Source organism: Danio rerio, chromosome 3 (assembly GCF_052040795.2).
Source record: "Danio rerio strain M-AB ecotype USA chromosome 3, GRCz13ab, whole genome shotgun sequence".
NCBI lineage: Eukaryota > Metazoa > Chordata > Actinopteri > Cypriniformes > Danionidae > Danio > Danio rerio.
Window position 1 is genome coordinate 59,860,906 of NC_141023.1, and position 24,508 is coordinate 59,885,413.

Sequence of the window (24,508 nt, forward strand, 5' to 3'; positions counted from 1 at the left end):
ACGCAATATCCTTCCACATTTGTTGTGAGCTGTAGGCTTTAAACTTTCATGTGTCAAGAGTATTCGTCATGTATTTCAATGCATATCAGTGTATTTAGTTCTACATTTAGAAAAGATTTTCTTTATTATAGTAGCCGTTTTTTTAATCGATGTAAAGAATAACTGGTTGTTTACAAAAGCATTTTGATATTGGTAAAGGCGTCTGCAACTTTTGTGAAGCATCAAATCACCGGCATATTAACTATCAAAACATGTTCATGACTGCATAAATGTATTACTGCTTTAAAAAAAGTCACATATTGTGCATGTTTATTATACACAATTTGTACTAAGCGATTGAAAAAGTTCATATCAAGTTTTCTCTGTGCACCACCAGGTGGTAGTCTTTGTACTTTCATTTTGAGAGTGCAGATTGCATAAGTTTTATTAATATATATAACTTTATTTATTTTATTAATAACTATAACTTTATATATATAGTTTAAAAAATATTTACTCTTTTCCCAAGTGTATATAACTACTACTGTAAGAATATATCAGAATTCGGTACATACTTTCTGTATTATATTTGCTTGAACTGAACCGATCTAATCCTGTTTATATAAATTGAACCTGCTCCCGATCAGGTTTAAGCTAGCAGAACTGTTGCTATGACAACAACTCTCGGATCAGCTTTGAAGAACGAAACGATCCTGGATCGTTTCAAATCGTCAATATTCAATCCAGCTGAGTAATCCACGTACGAAGAACGGACCCCAGGAGTTTCCCTAAATGAAACTGTGAAAATAAACATTACCATGGACATCTTAATAAAAGAATAAACACATTAAAGGTTGTTTGTTTGATGAAATTCGTATTAAAATTTGTTTTATTTATAATGTGAAGAGTATATTTATAATGCTTTTATGCAAATTATATATATTTTGAAGAGGGGGAAATCAATAAATCGTTGTACGAGTGCTGTAATGTTTAAATAATTTCCATTTAAAATGTGTGAAGGTCACGTCACCATGAGGAAGAACACAGTATCCCATTTCTTTAAGGACGCGTTCTCTGCCCTCACGGTCTCCTGAGTTCATTATTCCGAGGACACCTGGCAAGACCAGTCTCCACAAGAACGCAAGTCCGTTCTCAGCGTTCTTGGAATCGAGAAACAGCCAAGGAGAGTGGCTGACCCTCACGACAGCTCGCTGGAGCCTGAGACCATGGAGATGGAGGACAAGGGGCCCCTCAAAAGGCCAGACTGCAAGCCCAATGAGAGCAAGGAGTTTGCGAAAGTTACCATATCTGCCTTGCAGGAACCAGCTTTTTTTCAGCTTTTAATTGACAAAAAAACTGATAAAAATAGCTTAAAACACTGGAATTTTCATTCTTTGTTTAAAACAACATTACATGCAGTATTAAATATGTTTTAACAAGTTGCCAGTGAATAAAAGGTTTGAGAGAGTTTGCGAAATGGGCCCATGCATTTCTGCATTGCAGGACTACAACTTGTTTCACCTTTATTTGCAGTATTAAATAGGTTAACAAGTTGCCAGTGAAAAATTTGTGAAATTAAAGAATTTGCAAAATTGCTTATTTCTGCATTGCAGCAATCAGCTTTTGAAAGCCAAAAACATCAAGTGATAAAAACTGCTTAAAACAATGAAAATCATCATTATTTTTATTTTAAACAACAACATAGTATTAAAAGTATTAAACATGTTACAACAAGTCGCCAGCGAAAAATTTGTGAAAAGAGCGAGTTTGCAAAATTGAAGGAGTTAGCTCGTTTCAGTGAGGGGAAAAATAAATAAAAATAATAAATAAAAATAATAAATAAAAATAATAATAATAATAATAAAAAAAATATATATATATATATATATATATATATATATATATATATATATATATATATATATATATATATATATATATATATATATAAATAAAAGCTCAAACAGGTAATCAAAAAATTCAGAACAGTTTAGTTCACCTTGAGTGAGGTAGTGCAATCGGACTTTGAGTTTAAAGCAGCCAAAGAAGAGCGATTCCCTGCGGATGCAGTAGCAATGGATGAACTGAGACAGACTGACCAGACCGCAGCAAGCAGGTTGGCTGATGCAGAAGATAAAATAACAACACAAGAGACCAAAAGGAAAACGAAACCAAAACAAACTAGCGCTTGGAGTCTGGGGAAACGGGACACGACAAGACAAGACTACTCTCAACATTTTTTACAGTCATTGCTCTCAACAGGATGAGAACACAAGTGACCTCACAAGCACACAAAACGGACTGTCGAAGGGAAAGCGACGAGAACGAACTAAATAGGGGAGAAAATCAGGCGGCAGCAGGTGAAAGTGTCAATTGCTAATTAATTAACGGATGGAATAACAAGGCGGAGAAAGTGAGCGTTCGGACAGTGAAGCACATGGCCAGCTGTCAAAACAAACCATAGAGGTAAAGTTGGATTTATGTTAATAATATAATTTCATAAAAGTATTTTTTGCAAACTCTAAAAAGCGAAATCATATTAGTTGTCAATGACTTTCAAAGTACAACATTGTGCACAGTCAAATAAACAGTGTTAATGTTGTTTTCAAGTCATAGGGGAGAACGTGAGACATTGGGTAATGTGAGACACCCCCTGTATCTAGGCAACGGATTTTATATATCACTCTATAACAATTTTGTTTTAAAGCCCCTTCCATATCTCCTTTACCATGTAGAATAGGAATTCCTGTAAGTAAACAGCAAAAAGTAAGTTGTTTTCCTGTAAGTTGTTACAGCAAAAGTTTGCTGTAAGTAAAAGTATTTTTTTTTTGCCATCAACTTAATCAACTGTTGTGCCAAAGCAAATTGTAGAAAAACTTATACATGTTGATGAGCTACCAACATATAAAACCATGTGAGGATGCTAGTTTAAGATTAGCCTGAATTGCTAAAAAATATAATTTTTTTCTAAAATGTGGCGGTGGGGAAAATTGAGACAAATGCTCTGGGGTAAAGTGAGACATAAGGTACAAGTTAAATTTAGCCTTTTGATTTTTCTGGCCTGTCTCAGTTTACCCCGCAGCTGGGGCAAAGTGAGACACAAAACTACTTTTTTTTAAACAATCATATTTTCACTTTCCTTTATCCTAAATACAGTCTGATAAATTCCATTGCTAGATAACATTCTGAATTAATAAGAAATGTTTAAATTTTCTGATATATAATTTTAGCTCGCTTAGAGGGGAGAAAATGTAAAAAGTGTCTCACTTTACCCCGTTCTCCCCTACTCGCATGCTAATTCCTATTGAATATTCAAAGTAACATGGTAAACAATACAGAGACTTTTAAATGTACAAATGTATAAATATAAAACCAACTTTACCCCTATAAACAAACCTGAAATACGCAAACATGTTTCAAAACACACAATGACAACACAAACAGGTAAGTCAAGACACATTTAATGATAACTGCTTAAAACAATGAAAATCATCATTCATCATTTTTGTTTCATACAACATTAAATGCACTATTAAACATGGTTTAACAAGTTGCAAGTGAAAAATAAGTGAAATGACAGAGTTTACAAAAGTGCATATTTCTCGGTTGCAGGAATCAGCTTGTTTCAACTTTTAAAGGCCAAAAACAGAAAGTGATAAAAACTGCTTAAAACAAGGAAAATCACAGTGCTTTTTGTTTTAAACAACATTATATGCAATATAAAACATGTTTTAACAAGTTGCCAGTTAATATAAGTGAAATGAGAAATTTTGCAAAAGGGCCCATTTCTGCATTGCAGGAATCAACTTGTTTCAGCTTTTATGGGCCAAAACAGCAAGTGAAAAAACTGCTTAGAACAAAGAAAATCATCTTCTTCTTGTTTTATACAACATTATATGCAGCATTAAACATGTTTTAACAAGTTCATTCATTCACTTTCTTTTCAGCTTTTTTCCCCTTTATTAATCTGGGGTAGCCAAAGCGGAATGAACCGCCAACTTATCCAGCATATGTTTTATGCAGCGGATGCCCTTTCAGCTGCAACTCATCACTGGGAAAAATTTATTTACACTCATACCCTACAAACAATTCAGCCTACCCATACACATGTCTTTGGACTCAGAACAGCATATAACCAAAACTAATCTAAAAAAATAAATATAATTTACATGTCATCAACTGGATTTGAACTCATGTAGTCAATAGCTCCGACCCATGCATCAATCACCTTATCTAACTGAGCTACTCAGGACTACATTTGAAACTCTCTGTTTTAATATCTTTATCAGTCACTATATGCTGTGATTTATAACATAGGCTATTTAGTGGAACATCGTTGTCATTTAGAGCTATTCTGAGAAAATATCAGCTCATTAGACTTTGTAGACACAGGATAACACGAGTCAATGGAACTCTATCAATTCCGATTGCATAATATTGTAATATTCTGTTGCATAATATTATATTGTACAGATATATTAGACATAATGGGCTCTATTTAGACGGTCCATGCGCAGAGCGCAAAACGCAGGGCGCAAACGCTTTCAGGGCGTGTCAGAACGCATTTTTGCTAATTTACGGATGGGAAAATGCACTTTGCGCCAAGGCGCATGGGCTAAAACTGTTGGGTTTATTTTCTTAATGAGTTATAGGTGTGTTTTGACAATAAACCAATTAGAGTCTCATCTCCCATTACCTTTAAGAGCCAGCTGCGTCGCGCCAACAGCGCATTCACTATTTACATGACGCAAAGTAAGTCTAAGTGGAAAAATGAGCAAAAAATGAGAAAACTGTTAAACAGAACATCTACTGCGTGAGAATGAGAGATAATGGAACTACTTTCCATTTTTTTTTTTTTAATTTTAAAAAGATTTTTAAAAGCGTAGATGAAGCTTTATTTCTGAAGAATTTGACTTTGTTTTATTTGAAACTTCAAACAAAGCTTCTAATACCTTCATCTGTAATTCAGACCAAAACTAAGGGAAGTCCAAGGAATGCATGATAAAGCTCAGGCACATGTGTTCGTAAAACTTAAGGACAGATTGTCTGAACTTGGTGTTTGCACTGACACAATAACAAATGTAATTGAAGAACTAAAAAACTAACACGGTGAAGGCAGGAAATTCTGTTTTGCGGACAGATCAGTGTCTCAAAACAGTCTTTAAAACACGTTCAATTATATTGAGCCAGTGCCTGTGTATTTAGGTACTAATGACTTGGGGATGGAATGCTTTGCACATTTTGTGCCTATAAAAGAAACTGTCAATGCCCATGATGAATTCTCAGAGGAATTCAAAAGACAGTATAAATCTAATTTTCGCTTACCAAAAAAGGATTTGTTTGAGGACATATGGGAAAGACAAAATATTGCAAATAGTGCCTTATTTAAAATAGACAGTTCATCTATAGCATTGATTCTTTATCTAGATGCTTTCGAAGTTGTAAATTCTTCGGGATTAGGCTGAAAAAAAAAAACACAAGATTTTTGCAGTTTATTTAACACTTGGTGATATTTTACCACACAACAGATCAAATATTGATCAGATGCAGCTTGTTCATCTCTGCAGGGAGCGGGATTTTAAGTGTTTTGGACAGGAAAGAGTTTTTAATTGATTGATTAAGGATCTAAAAGACCTAGAGAACAGTGGCACTGTACTAAAAGATGGCAAAGTTATTAAAGGGGCTCTGTTTGCAATAGCAGGAGATAACCTCGGGTCACATGGTATCGGTGGTTTTCTGGAGAACTTTAGCAGAAGTACTTATTTTTGTAGATTTTGTGATGTGGACAGACATACATTTCAGTGCATTCCGTTGTCAGAGGCTTCAAAAAGAACAAAGCTGTCATGTCAGCAGATTATCAAAGACCTACGAGAGACCAACTCTGAATCTGTGCTTGGAATCAAATTTGACTCTATATTCAATCAACTGCTGTATTTTCATGTTTGTGGGCCGGGTCTTCCACTGTGTCTAAATCATGATCTTTTTCAGGGTGTTGTTTCCAGTGACTTGGCATTGTGTATCAACAACCTGGTAAACAAAAAGAAGCATTTTAAGTTTAAGAACTGAACAGAAGCCTAGGTCAGTTTACCTATCTAGGTAGTGAAGCAAATAGTTTTGTCCAAATAGTAAGAAGTTAGGTGGGCATGCAGTCCAAAATTGGTGCCTGTTGAGAGTTCTTCCTTTGCTGGTTGGAGACAGGATAAAAATCCCACCGAATGGAGTGCATGGAACAGGATTTTGGTTTTAAAATAAATAGTTGTTCATGTGTGTTCCACAACTATTACTATTGCCGATCAGGTTGCTTATTTGGGTGTCCTCATGGAAGAATACATCCAGTCTAGAGTGGAATCATTTCCAGGATGTCCCCCTAAACCTAAACATCCCTATCTCTGTCACTATCCAGAGCTTATAATCCAGTTTGGCACTCTGATTCGTCTTTGGATGATGATATTTAAAAGCACACTTACCTCAAACAGTGTGCAAGAAAATTGCACAACTTTAAGAACCTGTGTGCTACTTTAGCAGAGACATCAACTCTTACAATCATACTGAATTATTGAGACTCTTTTTTCCACCTGTAATTCAGGTGGGAAGAGGAAATTAGTTTTATACCAGTGACTACAGTGCAGGCCCGTGCAGAGACTGTCAAAAGGGCATGGGGCATGTGCAGGATACATTTTTTGGAAGGGGTGGGGGGGGGGGGTGTTGTCGCGCACATACTGAAGAGCCGTGTTGTCGCGCGCGTTCTCATCACCTGTGTTGTTGCACGCATACTTTAACGCGTGGGGTTGAGCGCACGTACTCAAGAGCGGTGTTGTTGCGCGCCTACTGAAGGGCGGGAGGGAGGGTGTGTCGCGGGGGCACTTTTGATCGTTTTGGAAGGGAACTTTCCATCCAAGACTAAAAAGGGCATGTTTACTGCACAGGTTGAGCCCTATGTGTGCACGTGCCTGCTACAGTGACAACATCAAGGCAGCTACTTCAGCATTCAGTTTCACTCATGACTTCACTGTAGTTGCAAATGAAGTCATTTACAAAAGCACTAAGTACAAAAAAAATGTACGTTGTACTAAATCAAGATAAAAAAAGTCTACACATGGGTGAGGTTTAACTGATTTTTATTCATTGCAATGAATCTGTCTTCTTTGTTGTGAGGAGGCAGCAGGCTGTGCAGCTTGTTGATACTGTATGAGTGTCCATTGCATAATAGAGACAGTTGAAGATTCAAACTACTTGTGTGTAAAACAAGAGAATCTCCTTGATTATTATCCATTAGCACAGCACAAGATGAATGACTTACCAGTGTTTGTTTTTCATCGCTCTTTTCCAGATTTCTAAAGGCATGTCCACATTGGATGAGGATGTGCGAGATGCTGTGTTGGCAATCCTACTGGGCTACCAGAGGAGAAAGTAGTGTCTCTTTTTAACACCTTGGCAAACATAGGAGTTGAATCCAAATCTGACTTGCAGTTTTTTTTTTAAAGCGGATGATCTCCCTGATCACATCACACTAACACAGTGTTAAAGGCTCCTCAGTGCATGGAATATAGAGTATGACATAGTCACCTTTATGATCACTGATGCAAAATTGCTTGACATTAATGGTTGATTGGTATGCTTTACATATTTTTTTTTTTTTGCCTACATGTTGTCTCAAACACATTTAATCATTTCCTTTTTTGTGTGTGTGGAGAAGTAACCAAAGTTTTTTTTTTTCATTGAGAAATGTGATTTTGTTTATACAGTGCATGTCAGTGTGGCCCAATTCCATTCCAAGTTAGATAATAAGAACTTAATCTTCATAGGGTAATCAAAAGGTTCTATGTAACATATTAGAACATTTTACTGAAGACAGTCTAAACTGTTTACTTAGTTTAATTATACCAGATTAAATTGGATTTTGATAAATAACCTTCATACTGCATTTATTTCCTATTTAAACTGGACAGTTTAAGACCCTAAGTAGCCCTATGGAATAGCACTGTCTCGTGCAAAAGTTAAATTATCAGTCTTTGCACGAAACTGAAAATTATAACAATTCTACTTTTAAACCATGTACAGAAAAAGCCAGACAACTCTGTAGCTTGAGCTTTCTTTCACACAAAGATATGTTTATGGTAAATCTTGTGTAAAATTATTGTTATTTACACACATTCTACCTCTTTTGTCAATAATAGATTCAGTTCATGCCTGTTTCTGGTTGTGTATTCCATCATATGACAGAAAGCATGAGCTCCAGGTTAGTTTGTTATGACAGTGCTGTACAAACAGTTTTTTGTACAAATTGACTGTTTCCCTTCATATGACCACAATCTATCTGTTATATCTCTATAGACACAAAAAATGAGTTTTCATGTATTTTTTCTTAATCTAAAAGTGATGGTAGTCATTTACTTGCATTATAAAACTCACCACAGACCACAGTATCAGTTAAAACTTTAATTGTCAACTTTAAAGGACAAAAATAATCTTAATCGTGTATGATTTTTGGGTGACCGTATTTTGCAGAAACTAGTTTTATTTAATTCTGCACATTGTTTTAGACACACGTTTGTACAATTTTAATTGTTCAGTAACATCCTAAAGCTATTTGTACTTTATTTTTTGATATTTTGAGAACATTTTTTAGCAATGTTCAGCAACAGAAATGTCATTTTACAATTTAAAGTCTTAATAAGTAAAGTTTTTATAAACACGTGATGTTGTAACATTTCGGATCTTGTTTAAAATATCTTACTTACTGCCACTTTTGACTCTTTTGGTGAATTTAGATAATTTTGTTTAAGAAATTGTTAAATGTTGTAAAAAGTGTTTAGCCTTAGCTGGTCAAGTTAATTGAACCAAAATTTTATTCAACCCGGAATATTGGTTCAAATTTAAAGTCATTAATAAAAATAAATACTGTTGTTATGGATTTAAAAAACATAATTGCAGTTAGGAGTGTTGAATAAATGGTAATGTATGTGTTTCATAATAAATATGTTTCTGTAGAGTTAAGGCGACATGTGGTTGATGTCGGTAGCGAAAGTTGTTGCCTTAAAGAGCCCATATTATACATTAAAAAGGGTTATATTTCGGTTTTATGGGTCTCCAACAACATACTGATATGCATGCAAGGTCAAAAAACAATTTCATTGTCTTATAATATGCTTTTTTTTTTTACCTGATTATTCCAGCGACTCCCATATGATTCGTTTAGCGATTCATTTGTTCCCAAACCCCTTCTTAGCGCGAAGCCCGTTCGAGCGGGCGCTGCCATTTGAATCTTTTTGGCACGAGACTTCCGGTCTCATTCACTTCCATTCATTTTTAGACATTAAAAACTGCTTGTTTCGCTGTTTGATGTTGCAAACTGATATTTCCTTGTTATATTATTCTACTTGGTCTGTATAGTCATGCAAACATTTGTTTGTAGAGCAAGTAGTTTGACCGTTTTTTGCCGTTTATTATTCCTTGTCATTTCTCTCATAGGCGACTGAAATGGAAGTTCTAAGACAATCGCGAAAACAGGCGCACTTCCGCATTTTAGAAAAAGGTCAATAGCATTTAGTGCGAGACAGTAAAATGCCCAGAATGGTTCGTCAAGCCCCCAGGTCGCCAATATTGGTATTATCGGTATAGGATCCAATTGCAGCGGATGCCCAAAACACAAATTAGAAAAACGTTTTTCGTCTGTGTTCCTAATGAAAACAATAGTTTTCCATGACATATATAGTGTGCACTGTATCAATCCATTCTTCAACTGTAGGTGACTCTAATTGTAACCATTTTCTTGTAATTATTTGTTTACTTGTGTTGTGGAAAAAGATTTTGGTCTGCAAAAATAATCTTTGTCTCTAAGTCAAACTTTTCAAAAAATGACAAAGTCTGAGATCACCGAAGTCTTTAGGCAAAGCATTTTATTGTTACAGCATCAGTAACAACAGAGACAGGTCCTTCGAGTGTCTGCTGAAAATAGGCTTGCACACAGTTTAAATACATTACTGTGTCTTAATACTCCACCCAAATTTACACATTGCACACCTCCATCAGCTTCTCCGGTAATGGGATCTTAAATGTCTCAGGTGCCCGCCACCAATAGAATCTCAGGGTCTTTCAGGGGTCTTACCCATGTCCAGTTAAGGTCTTTCCTTCCCGCTTCAAAAGCGATGACTCAGCCAAAAAACAATGCTCAACAATATATCTTGTTCACTGTCCACTGAGCTGTCAACTGTAAGTTCAGCTGAAGTTCATAAGTACTCATAATTCTTTAGATGCCAGTACAAGTGAGTGTGGGCGCATGTGCAGGTGTGCTTTATCATGAGTTACAGAACAGAACGCAGGTGTCCTTTTAGCCTTGCATCCATAAATCCATTGTGTCATTAATGCTGCTCTTCAAATTTATCTTCTCATCCCTGACTGCATTTACACAGAATGACTTTTTCATTTACCAAAGCACACATACCTGATAATAATGCCACAGTTATGGGTAATAATATAATATATAATAATAATAATAATAATACTGAAATCACTAAAATAAGCTTATAAATGAGAGTAATACATTCATCAGAAATTCATCAAGACACAATGAATTCCCCAACACTAGCTGCCTGAAAAATAAATAACAGTTTCTTGTCTTTATTGATGAAATCTGTATCGTAGGCACACCATCTTAATATTCTTGATGCATCTTGCAAACCACATATTTTCTTTGTTTGCTGCCAGATTTTATATAGTAGATTAATTCATGGGTTTGCTTCTTTATTTATTTTAAATCTTACTTTATTATCTGCAATTAGGGCCGATAATGGGGATTCCTCCATCATCCCCTTCTATTTCAATCTATTTTGCTGAGTAGGTGGGACTCCTCCAGCAGACTAGTGGCCTTAATTGAGCAGCATAATAATATTGTTGCAGGCATGGGAGACCTAATCCACCTTTTTCTTTGCTTAATTGCAGTGTTTTAAATCTTACTCTGGGTTTTTCCCTGCCATAGAAATCTAGATATTACTTTATTCCATTTGCTAAACTGTTGATTTGATATTTCTACTTGAAGAGTTTAAAATAAATACAATAATTTTGGTTAAATGGACTGAGTACATCATTAATGTTAAATGAGGCAATCTTCATATTTTACAGTAAACTTGAAAAGTAGTATTTCAAAGTATCTTAATACATAGCTTCCCCTTGAACAAAATAACCCGAAACAAAACAATCAATATTAACCTTAAGAACTCAATTAAGTGTACTTCCATACCTGACGTCATTACTATGACTAGACTTGAGCCATCACTTGAAGGCTCCAAGGGAAAACCTCCCTTAATGAGCCTACAGAAGGGGCCCTTGTGGATGGCAGAAAACCAAGTAAACATTAAAGCTACCCATAGAACATGTCCCGACAACTTAAAATTGTACTTTTATAGGTTTTTAAATGAGATGTAGACGTTGCGCCTCCTGTCTCTCCGTCTAAGGGTGATTCCTCTCTGTGATAGTTTCACATCCTAACTATTAAGTTCAGTCCAGCGTTAATGTTACGATCGCATGTGGATTATGATGGCTGGGCGCTCACATTTCCTTGGAAAGGCTGTAGTTTTTCCTTGAATGTTGGTCTTCTTCCCTGATGAGTGTCACGTTTGCCTGCGCTCCGAGTTTTTCTCTACCATGACATGCATTGAATCTGTTCTATGAGAGTGTTTGACTGGCTAATAGGCTGCACGGGGAATCCTCTTTTGGACATGTCATGCAATGCCTCCTCGACCTTATTGTTGAAGAAATCCAGAAGTCGTCGTGAAATCCTTTTCCGCCCTTTCGGGTATTCCATATATTCAAAGATTGTTGCGTCTGAAGCGTCCCTCTGCATTCATAGGTTTCTCCTCCTTTCTGATGTGTAGCTTCAATAGGCCTGTAAGTTCCTCTTCTGCGTTTTGAATTCTCTCTTCTGCAGTCACAATTCAGCCTTCTACCTCTTCAAGTCTATCGTTAGTGTTCAGAATTTCCATTTTAATTTCTTTAAGCTGAGTGTCGCTGTCATGACAAAAGTCCCTTACCTCCTTTAAAATGAGGCTTAAATCAACTAGTTCCACTTATGGCCACCTGTTTGCACGTCGAGGGAGAACACTTTCATGTACTTTAACTGCATCTGTGTCTTTAAGACGGGAAACAGGTGGCATGTCGGGAAGTTTTTTAATGTTACGGAGTTCACACACACTCAAGAAGTAAAGAGTGGTGGTAAAATGTCAACCTGCATGTGGCTGATTTAATTCAGAAATATGTGCGATCTATAAATGAATATTTGATGATAAGACACATACATAACATGTGAGTCGAGTATCATTGTTGTGTATTTCAGCAGATTGTGTATCCTTTTTTGTTTTACACCTAGTCTCCATCTTTCTCCCCTCTTATTTTAATGTAGCTATCAGTCACTTAAATCGTTAATGTTATGATTTTAAGGTGGTTTTAAATTATTTCTGCGTCAGGAGTACTGATTCTATGCTGCCATCTTGTCGCTCTCCTACCCGGAAGTCTCCAGTAGTCATTTTTTATTCCTCCTTTAACAAACGGCCGATGAATTGCCCATTTTAAGTGTGTAGATTGGTAAAGCACTCCTTTCCCTCACACTTCCAATAATGTGAGCACAGCATCTTCATGAGTCATGACTAGCCCACACGGAATCTGCGCGCACAGAATTTTCCGCAGAATTCTGCAGATTTCTGCAGAGTCTTAGCCCATTATTAATTCTGTTTATTATCTGAATTCTGAAATCTGAATTATGAATCTGAATTTTTATTCAGTAATTTTTTTTTTATTGATTCCGTCTGGCCCTGCTCATGACTTCAGGATCAGTCTTTGCTTCTGTGTTGTTGGGCGGGGCCGCAGGTTTAAAGTTTCCCGGGTTTGCATGCGCAACAATTGGGCGGGGCTTATGTTTCGTAGCCACATCACGCTGAAATGCCTAAAGACTCGTTAACAAGATAATTAATTCTAACCACTATGAGTTGACTCTTTTTAGATGAATCAATAGTTTCAAAAACTGTCCACTTTCAGATTTATTATTTTTGTTTAATGATTTCATAAACACAACGGTTTTTCTGTCGTGAAAATCACGCTCATTGAGGGGGGGTCTGCTATGCCACTGGTAAAATTAATGATAAATGATAAATTGATAATGATGAAATTATGATAAAACCCACTGTACAAGAGTTATGTTATATTAAATAATGAAAAAACAATGGATCGTCATACGTCATCTGTGATTCTTTATGCCCTTTTTATGTTAACTGACTGTATAACTAAGCAGCCAGCCTTAGTGAGGCCAGTACAACTATTATTACAAGAGTTTTGCATTTGTTTTTTTTTTTATTTATTCTTGTTATTTAAAAGTGTACAGTGGAAATGCATTTAAAACAATTAAAATAGAAGTACTATATTTGCTTACTGTAAAAAAAAATCATGATTTACAGCATTTCAAGGTAAAGCTACTACAACAACATCTTGGGTTTTGGGGTATTTACAAGCTTTTATTGGCAACTGTAGTTGCCAGGTAAATGCTGTAATGTAGTGGAATTACAAGAAAGTACTGTAAGGTAGAATACAACTTAATTGTGTATTTTTGTAAAAAAAAAAAAAATTCACATAAAATTAATAGCTGTAAATGGATTAACAGCATTTACAGCAATTTACAACATTTTTACAACACATTAATGGCAACTTTTTTGCCAGGTCCTACAGTACTTTTTTTACAGTGATGCTTTAATAAAGGATAAAAAAAGTGTATATTTTAACATTGTATTGCTATATGTTAATGGAATATTTTAAAAAAAAAAACCTTTTTGAAGACAACCTTTTTAAAGAACAGTTTTGTTTGCAAAAATTTTTTTAGGAATGAATTGTTTTACATACCATTTGTTAGGAATTGTCAATAAATCAAAAACTGGTAACCATTCAAGCACTGCCAAAGATTTGTAATATTTATTCCTCTGGGCCAGCTGCTAAGCTGTTACATATAAGTGAAGAGAACATTTTAGAGATGACAGTGTCTGAGCCTCATTAATTGTGCCACTGGCTCCAGGGATGAGAGATCTGGGGCAAGCACCTGCTGCAGAAGTGGGTAAGAATGATGAATGACGTCCTACATCACCCATCCGCTTACCTCTCTCCTCCATATTGCCAAGTTGCTCACATCATGGGGACAGAGAGCAGTCTGGGCTCTCCTCTGGGGCATATAAGGCATAGCCACTGTGATAAATAAAAAAAATGATGTTGAAAACATGAAACTTTAGGAACCACAACTTTGTTTTGTATTAATTTTATTTTCGTAGCAGTCCCAAGGATGGTGTATTTTCCACATAGACTGTTATTGGTTATTAACCAGTAAGTTTGATTTCAAAATACAGACCATTAACTAAAGTTAGACAAGCAATGTTTTCTATATTGAAGATGATTGTCTATATCTTAGAGGTTAGTTGTCCATTGCACCGACAACCATACAGCAAATTTCAATTGAAAATTTTCATATTTCTTCAATGGAGGTCATTCATCGTGCAGGGGTATACTGATACAAATGGCTGGTTGGGAAGAGCTAATTCCTGGGTGTGTGATATCACAAACTCTAAAAACCTCAAAGCTAATTGACCCTTTTTAGATTTAAGTTCATTTAACAGATGGAGTATATGAAACCTGACAGATTTCTGGACCTTAAAGTTCAGGCTGTTTCCTCACTAATGCAGGTTCTTTGAGAAGGGGGAAACTGCAGACTTCCAGAATACAGGCAGTATTGCGGCCTGGGTCCTGTTGTTCCTGATGTGTCCAGTAGGGAGAAGCAGCACAGTGTTATTGTGTAACGAACAAACGTTACATGCTTTAATTGTTGTTTTAGTTTCTTGTGATGTGAGAAGCATTGGTTGTAATATTTCTACAGGCCACTAGGTTGCACTAGAGGGGAGTGAGAACTGGATATGTTCCAGTTCACCATAGAACAAGTGAGTCGTGTTTGGTAGAGGGAACCACATGGTAAACTTAGGCTACCGACCCACTCCGGTTCTGATTTTTTTGAGAACATTATTGTTGCTACTCAAATGTGAGTATTGAATAAGTTTTAAGTTTGAAAAGTATTTTCATTATTTAGTTGTGATTTGCCCTATGTTTATTTCTTATGTAGACAGGACCTGTTGTCCTAGAGATGTTCAGATGAGGTGTTTGTTGGTGCTTTCAATGGACTGCAATGATTTGGTTTCAACATTCTTTATGCTTCTCATTGGCAAGTGAACTATATGTGTACACTTGGGATGATGGTCAGTGACTCTTAAATTCCTCATCGTACTACCGATTTCCCAGTTTAAGGAAGTGGATAATATTGCATCGCACTCAAATCCATCTACGCAACATTCACCCAACCATCTATATTGATTACTTTTGTTTGTGTGGACTATATACTGTATACACCTGTAGAGAAATTAAACAAGAAGGAAAAAGGGAAGAACAGGCTTGTGAAGTTTATTTTAATTTCAGTATGTGTGAAATAAAAATTCTGTGAACTCCCTCAGTGTAACATCTTGCATGCATAGAGGTGGTGTTACAATTGTTAGTAGCCTCCAGAACCTCAACACACCAGATCAAATGTGACACGATGAAGGGGTATGTTAAAAATTGTTTAGCAAACGTCAAACTTTTTTTTTTTTTTTAAATTAGATCAAGGTCGATATGAGTGTATGTTAATACGTAAACAAATTTATGTAATTCTATTCACAAGCAGAGACAAAACAATAGCAATGTTGTTAGTTTGAGTCAATTTCTAGCTAGCTATGTGTAAGCTAGCAACATATACTACATCTCACTTATGTAGGTAAGTTTTCCTATAAATGTTTTTGTCTGTTTTTAGGCTGCATGAGAGCCTTTTTTGGGAAGATATTTTTCTGACCTGTTCTTATCTTTTTATTTTTATTAACTTCATCGTTTAAAATAATTAAATTACATTTGCAGCAAAATTACAATGCGTGTAACACTCCATACGAGAATTTAACGGCACACTCACTAAAAAGCTAAATTAATTAATTATTTAATTAATTTAATAATAAATGTTATGTGCGTTTATATTAAAACAACAAAACATTCATTATCAGTAATTGACCACCAACAATCACAAATAAACCTATATATGTTCTTACTAATTTTATTTTATTTTCACTTAATCTTAATCATGTCTGATTAATTATTGAAGTTATTTTTGCTAGTATTGTTAAATATTAAATTATAGACTGTATGTGTTTGCTGGATAATTAGGCCTATATGTTAATTGTGATGTCTACTTCACCTGTGAATCTGTGATTATCCATTCTTTTTATGGTACTGTTTGGGATTGTATCCCAAATAATAATAGTAGTAATAGAAAATAATAATAGAAAATAAACAATAAAAAAGCTTAAGTGAGTGAGCAGTTATTCTCTTTCATTATTACATTCTCTTTAACCTGCTCTACATAAAAAAATGTGTGTGTGTGTGTGTGTGTGTGTGTGTGCATATGTGTGTTGTGTTTATTTGTTTTTAGCGATCATGGCTGTCAGCCACTACTATACTATATTATTCCTCCCAATTTGACTTTCTTAACTTTATATTAAAATAAATCCAAACAAAGCTTTAAAGATCTGAAAACTGAATTGATTTTATTTTGAATTAGAATTAAAATTGAATCACATTCAATTACATTTAATATAATGCAATCCTGTTCTAAATTAAATGTTATTTTATATTTGGTTTAAATGCCATTAGTAGTTTAAACAATTAAATATTTGTTTACTTAAACTATCATATATCCTGCATAAAGAAACTCACAATTATAAGTGGTCCACTAAGTTTATTCATAGCTATATAGTGTATATTTTTAGCATAAAAGTTTACATTACATATACATATATGAATATTGTTTCTCACTTATTGTTTCAGAAATGTTATTGTAACAGAATTTGTTACAAAGAAAGTAATTAAATATGATAAATATAGGAAGGTCAGAATCAGAATTGATAGCTGAAAATAATAACATAAAAAATAAAATGCTTAATCATAAAATATATCCAATATAAATGCTTAAATCATAAATCTATTATTGAAAATATTTTTTTATGTTTTACTTCAGATAATATATAAAATTTACATGAAATAATTTTTGCTACACATTTTCCATTCCTGACTATTTTTAGATAGCTGGACTAGGAACAAGACAAAAACTCCTCTTAAGTGAGAAAAGCATTTTTTGCAGAGTATTTATAAATAACTTATTATAATTTATTTATTTATTTACATTAAGTCATTTAGCAGTCACTTTTATCCAAAGCGACTTTCAAATGAGGACAAGGAAGCAATTTACACAACTATAAGAGCAACAAAAAATAATTGCTGTAGGCAAGCTTCAGGTATGTAAAGTGTAAGACGCAAAACCATTAGTAATAATTTATTTATTTTTTGGTAGGACAGTTAGCGGTGGAGCCAGAAAGGGAATTGCAGACTAAATTAGAGACTAAATAGTTAAGTTTTTAGTCGTTTCTTTAAGACAGCGAGTGACTCTGCCGTTCTATAAACTCATTCCACCAACTGGACAGATTGAACGCGAGAGTTCGGGAAAGTGATTACTTCCCTCTTTGGGATGGAACCAAGAGGTGACGTTCATTCACAGAACGCAAGTTTCTGGAGGGCACATAAATCTGCAGAAGTTGGAGCAGAAGTCGCTTTGTAAGCAAACATCAGAGCTTTGCATTTGATGCGAGCAGCAACTGGCAGCCAGTGCAAATGGATGAGTAGCGGAGTGACATGTGCTCTTTTAGGTTCATTAAAGACCACTCGTGCTGCTGCGTTCTGAAGCAGCTGAAGAGGTTTGATAGAGTTAGCTGGATGCCCAGCTAGTAGAGAGTTGCAATAGTCCAGTCTAGAGAGAACAAGAGCTTTAACAAGGAGTTAAGTTGCATGTTCAGATAGGAAGGGTCGGACCTTTCTGATGTTATAGAGTGTGAATATTTATTTATTTATTTATTTTTAGTGATCAAGTATTCAGCATCATTTAAAGAAGAAATTAGAGAACTGATGTTGATGCCAATAAATAAATGTTAAAAAAATGTTGTCTGGGTTTTGTTTGTCAGGTAGCTATATGGTCCTTTTTAATTGTTTGTCTAGAAGTTCTGCAGCTGTCTGGTAGCTAATATCACTGCATTCTCATCAAAGCATATCATTAACCTATATTACACTGCATTTTTTTCAGTTATAATTTTATTATTTTCAGAATGCAACTTTGTATACAACAACATGCAAATATCTATGTGAAAACATATAACTAGGCTACAATTAATCATTACACTATCCAACTATTTGTGTTGAAATATTTCTAAATAATTAAATGTAAACTAATTTGCTACGGGGCTTTGGTATCTGAATTAGTATGCAATTGTGTGTATATTTAAACGTACTTTCTGATACATTAGCTTAGCGTTTGTATTCAGCTAACAAGCAAAAAGTATATTTGTAAATAGTTTATTCAGTCTCTATCAAGCTTTCGTCCAACCAGTTGTCTCATTTTCAAAACTCAATTAGCAGAGCATCTGCTTCTGTGGCCATAACATTCACACATTTCATGTCGTTTTCTCCAAAATATGCAGTCAGTGAACACATTTCTACCATGCTTACATTTTACAACAGACAAGCTATACCTCCCACAAAATTATGGGTTGTTTTTGTAGTATTTACGAATGTTAACACAAAACAATAGCAAAAACAATAATCCAAACCTTAGAAACAAAATAAAAACCTCAGCTTCTGCAATGGTATCAGTTCAAAAACAATATTAATATCAAAAGACTGTGGCAGAGGCTATTTTTATTTTATTACATTTACACTTATAGTAAGAGTAGGACTTTAAGTAGTGATCTTGATGAAAATGTGACCTAACTCTGAAGATTGCAGAGATTAGAAACAGTTTTTAGATACTTTTTTTAAAATCTGGGCTTTTTGCTGTTGTTGTTTTTTTTCTTTGCTAGAATGCTCTTGTGTGTTCTTGGATATTTTGTTCACTTTAAGCAATACTGTAAAACCTTTTCTGTTCTATTATACTATGTTTCTACTGTACAGCCTGTAGTAAACCGTAAAAGAAAAAAATTATTTGCTTTTTACTGGAATGCTTTTAAATGTGAACATTACTGTACAGCTGGACATACGTTCCCAATCAAGACATTTAGTGTTAAAACGGTGGATTGCATGTTTTGCATGCAAATACCTGTAAAACTGAAACATAAAAGTCTCTGCAGTTTTTGTAATGTCAACAATAGACAGCATTTTGAAATCTGGTGTATTTTGATTCAATGCATTTACCTTGTGAAGTGAAAACAAGTGTTATTATTTGACAGAATAATGTAATTTTGAGTCAGATTTCCAGTGTTTTGGAAAAGTTAGTGTGCAGAGAAAGATGTGTTCTATTTTGAAATGAAGTTTTAGTATATATTTAACAAAATGTATTTTTGACAAGATTAACAGCTTGGTTAACAGCTTAGAAAAAGTATCTAAAGAATGGATAAGCACTTGTTAGAGATTGAAAATAACTAATAATCTGGAAGATTTGACTTCAAATGTATTATTTGGCTACTGTATTATTTTGGCTATCCCCCCTACTGGACACATCAGGAACGTAAAACTTTATGGGTCATAAAACTGCCTGGATCCAAGTCTGCAGACGCCCCATATAGGGGTTGTTTTAGCATTAGAAAACACCCTTTACTGTAGTCAAAGACAAGTTTTTGCCCTCTGATTAAACATTGATGAAATACTCTACGCTGATGTGGGAAATTCTAGACATTCACAGAGTTTGTGATGAAGATGAGGTTGTTTTTTTCACGCAAAATAGATCTGAGGATCTGACTGCTTTATTTTAGATTTAGTGAAGACGACAGGTCATTTTGACCCAAAGGGCGAACAGTGTATGCAGAATTCTAAGACAGGAGTGTTTAAAAAAAAATGTCATAGAAGAAATTGTATAGATAATCAAATGAGCAGTATACTTCATATCCTAGTGTTCTGAAGAGACTAGTGGTGGAAAGAGTATTGAAAAATCATTCTCAAGTAAAAGTATCATTACTTACCCAAAAATGTAGTGCAAATACAGTAAAATTATCTGTTGTAAATATTACTCAAATTATGAGTAAAATGTAGACCTTTTAAAAGTTCTCAAGAGTAGTGAGTAGCCAGTATTACAGTGTGAAAAGCTGATGCGTTTACATGCAGTTTGTGCTGGGATGTGAAAAACAACATTCTGTAGTGCAATTAGTGATCTTCCTATATTCATTCTTTCGTTCCTTCCTTCCTTCCATCAATTGTTTGTTCATTCTGTCCTTTTAATCATTTGTTTGTTCCTTCCTTCCTTCAATTATTTGTTCCTTCCTTTCTTCCTCTCTTCACTCCTTTGCTTATTAATTAATTTATTTGTTCATCCATTTTTTTGTCCCTTCCTTCATTTGGTCCTTTGTTCATTTGTCGTCCGTTTGTTCCTTCCTTCCTTAGTTTGTTCAGTCCTTCCTTGAATCCTTCCTTCCTTCATTTGGTTCTTTTTTCCTTTATTAATCAGGTCCTCCTTTCCTTCATTAGGACCTTCCTTCCATTCCTTGTCTGGCCCTTCCTTCTATTCTTCATTCATTTTATTTAAGGCTGTTTGACGAGTTCAGTCATTAAAGTCGACAAACTAATCCTTCATTTTCTCATCAGTGACATGCAGTCTAAACAGTCTCTGGGTCATTGCATGTAAAGATTTTGGACACTTTTAATGCTTCCCAAAGGATTTGCTGCATTTATAAAGTGCCAATGACTTGAGGTTGATCAGTGTGATGCGATTTACTTTCAGTGTGCGATTTGATTGGACATGAATCGCAGGAATGGTTTTTCTACTTTAGTCAATCACCATAGATAAGAATGAAATGTAGTGACTGCAGGTTGAAGGAATGTAGTGAAGTAAAAGTACAGACACCGCAGATTTTAAGCCCATTTATTAACTTGAATAAATGTGTGCTAATTTACAATTATTCAGTTTTTAAATGAATTTCAGTAACATTTTTGTCTAAAATGAAAATGTTCATTTCTCAGCACTGGGTTGCAGCCGGAAGGGCATCTGCTGTGTAACATATGCTGGATATGTTAGTGGTTCATTCCACTGTGGCGACCCCTGATCAATAAAGGAACTAAGCCAAAGGTAAATGAATGAAAATGTAACTGTACAGTTTATAAAGTAATATTTTCTGTCTTTTAGTACATATATTATATGAGACTTGCTTTGTTTACCAAATAAGTGGATCTAATTGGACTTGCATTGTAAACATTAAATACAAGTTAAAAAGGTGTTCATTTTATTTAATATTTTATTACACTTTAGTTAAGATACTCCAAAATTCCACATAAATCCACAATTTTGTTTTACAAATCTCTGTGCAAAAAATGTCCACAGATTTTGACTGGCCCTAGTTATAGGCAAAGAGTTTAGAAAATGTTGATGCTTCAAATGAGAGGGATGTTACATTTTTGTCTGCCGCTGAACATGGCTTCTAAAGATAGTGGGAAAAAAAATTGCCTTGTATGCTAATGACCCAAATTTAGCATAGGCGCACCTCAATATCGCTCATGACTCCAGTGTTTTACTCATGTCAGGCCAAAAATACAATCTCAGAGGTTGCTTGATCTAGGTCAACTGACATCTTTTTTTGGATCACAGAGAAAGAAATTGTGCCATCTTAATGATAGCAGTCTCATTACCAAGATGAACAGCAAGAAGCCTTCCCACATCAGTTTATTTTTACGTGAATCAAACTGGGTTTCTTGAATTGCGTAACATGTTTTTTAATACAGTCAATTATTAGCACCCCCCCCCCCCCTTTTTTTTTCCGCAATTTCTGTTTAATAGAGATAAGATTGTATCAACACATTTCTAAACATACAACATAAACAAATAATATTTTACTGGATGTTTTTCAAGACACTTATATCCAGCTAAAACTGACATTTAAAAGCTTAGCTAGTTAGGTTAACTAGGCATGTTAGGGTAATTAGGCAAGCTGTTGTATAACGATGGTTTATTCTGTAGGCTATCGAAAAAAATAGGGGCTTATAATTATGACCTTAATGTTTTTTAAAAAACTAAAAACTGTTTTTATTCTAGCCGAAATAAAACAAATCAGACTTTCTCCAGAAGAAAAAATATTATCAGACTTACAGTGAAAATTTCTTGCTCTGTTAAACATCATTTGGGAAATAAAAAAAAAATTTAAAATCAAAGGGGGGTAATAATTCTGACTTTAACTGTAGTCAATTTAAAAGAAATTTTATTTAATTCAAAAGTGTTTACGTTTATAAAATACTGAATCTTAAAACATTTTATTAGTAATATACAAAATAAAAGAAGATATTATTCAACAAACATATATACAAAAGCACACCAATAACTTACAGTCAATTAATATGAATACAGTGTTGTTTTTACATTGCAAAAAGTACAACAATTCAGATAATAAATAGTTACAATTCAAACATTCTGTTACTGTGTATACAAAGCACTGCAGTACATTTCGTTACAACTATTGATAAAAATAAACACAACATATTCTATCAACGTTCACCATTTATAAACTCACCTATCATAGCTTTATTCTGTGACGCATAACTATGAGCACCAAATCTAAAAACTTGCACAGTCACTTGCTCACCAAACGAAAATATCGTAAACTATTAGCCTAAATCTTGATAATGCTACCATTAACCTGCTTTCTGGAAAACAAGCTTTTGTTCACTAAGGATTTAAAAAAGATAATACGGTAACACTAAACAATACGGTAAACACTTTACAATAAGGTTCATTAGTTAATGCATTTACTAACATGAACTAATCATGAACAACACATGTACAGAATTTATTAATCATAATTGAACATTTACTAGTACATTATTAACATCCAAGTCCATGCTTGTTAACATTAGTTAACGCACCATGAGTTAACATGAACTAACAATGAACTACTGTATTTTCATTAACTAATGTTAACTAGCATGAACAAATACAGTAGTAAATGTATTGTTCATTGTTTGTTCATCTTAGTAAATGCATTAATTAACATTAACTAATGAACCTTATTGTAAAGTGTGACCGATAATACAGTGGGAATTGTGATAGCTCTGTTCCAAAACATATAGTGACCTTTCATTGCCTTCTTAAAAAGGCTTCTTAACTGAAATGTCTCTCCTTTTTCATTTATTTGACAGTAGTTGATTTGACAGAAACTCTACATTCAGTATAGTGGATGCACAAGACAAGCTAATTCTGACATTAGAAATATTTTTCCAGTGAACTGAATTATGCTTTTCAATACTTAAATAATAAATATCCCCACTTGACAGAAATGCCTTAAAACAATGGAAAGTGTAATCAAACACAAATAATGCAAAACCATTTGAGTCAGGAAAGTACCTGTGATGCTAGCTATGGCTTGGAGTAGAGACACAGAGCATTTACCATTGTTGAGGTGAATGAAACGTCTTTCTCCTCAGAAATCATTTTACAACTTGTTTTAAGGTAGCAAAAAATAAATAAATAAAATAAATAAATAAATAAATAAAATAAATAAATAAATAAATAAAATAAATAAATAAATAAAATTGGTCAGCAGACTTAACAAATTATGTGCATATGAAGGGCTCTATTTTAACAATCTAGGCGCAAAGTCTAAGGGCCTTATTATACACCCGGTGCAATAAGGCGCAAGACGTGTTTTCCCTGACATGTTGCTATTTTCAGACCAATGCCCTGTTAAAAAATATAGCAAATCAATTTGCATTTCTTTGTTGGACTCATGGGTGTTTCGGACTAAGGCGCATTGTTAGCAAGTTGCTATTTTGTGGAACTAAAGGTCCGGCGCAGAATGCATTAGTTGGGCACCTCGCTTACACATTGCTTAAAACACGCAGGATGTACAACAATATGCAAATATATTTACTAATGAAAAGGAATGAAAAAATTTTAAATATTACAAAAATTATTACTTTTTACAGAAGTATAAAAACCACTGCCTTTATGCCTTCTTTATCTCGGGGACGTTTTCAGTTTATTCATGACAATTTGCTTTTGTATGTTTTTATTAGTAGTAATATTATTTCTTAACTACATGTTTATATTTGTTTTATTAAAAATAGGCTTAGATTTGTCCACCTGTCTGGTTTTGTACCATATTGGGCATAGCATGTGGGTCTTTAAATAAATCAGTTTTTGTCCACACTACTGTACATTATTACTGTTCATTTATTTGTTTGCTGGAAATTAGAACTGAATTTAGAAATAGTTCTGAAACAAATCTTTGCGCTTAAACAAAATTAATTATGAAGGAAAATGGATGTCCTTAAAGGGCCCTGAAACTCCACGTTTCAGCAGGGTGTTTTCACACCTCTAGTTTGAAAAAAGTCAGGAAAGTGGGTGTGTCTTGCTCTGTTTGGGTGGGACTGTCGGGGTAGGGAAAATGGGAAGGGTTTAAAAAAAATGGGAGTT

At 34.4% G+C, this 24,508-nt stretch overlaps 1 long non-coding RNA gene and 1 pseudogene across 1 annotated transcript; both read left to right on the forward strand.

Moving 5' to 3' along the window:
- The first annotated feature begins 2,978 nt into the window (after positions 1-2,978).
- On the forward strand, positions 2,979-6,531 carry LOC147846086 (uncharacterized; annotated as a pseudogene).
- Positions 6,532-14,911: 8,380 nt separating this feature from the next.
- On the forward strand, positions 14,912-15,439 carry LOC101884549 (uncharacterized). Its single transcript, NR_170141.1, has 2 exons — positions 14,912-15,040; positions 15,122-15,439. It is a non-coding gene; the product is annotated as an uncharacterized LOC101884549 (long non-coding RNA).
- The last annotated feature ends 9,069 nt before the right edge of the window (positions 15,440-24,508 follow it).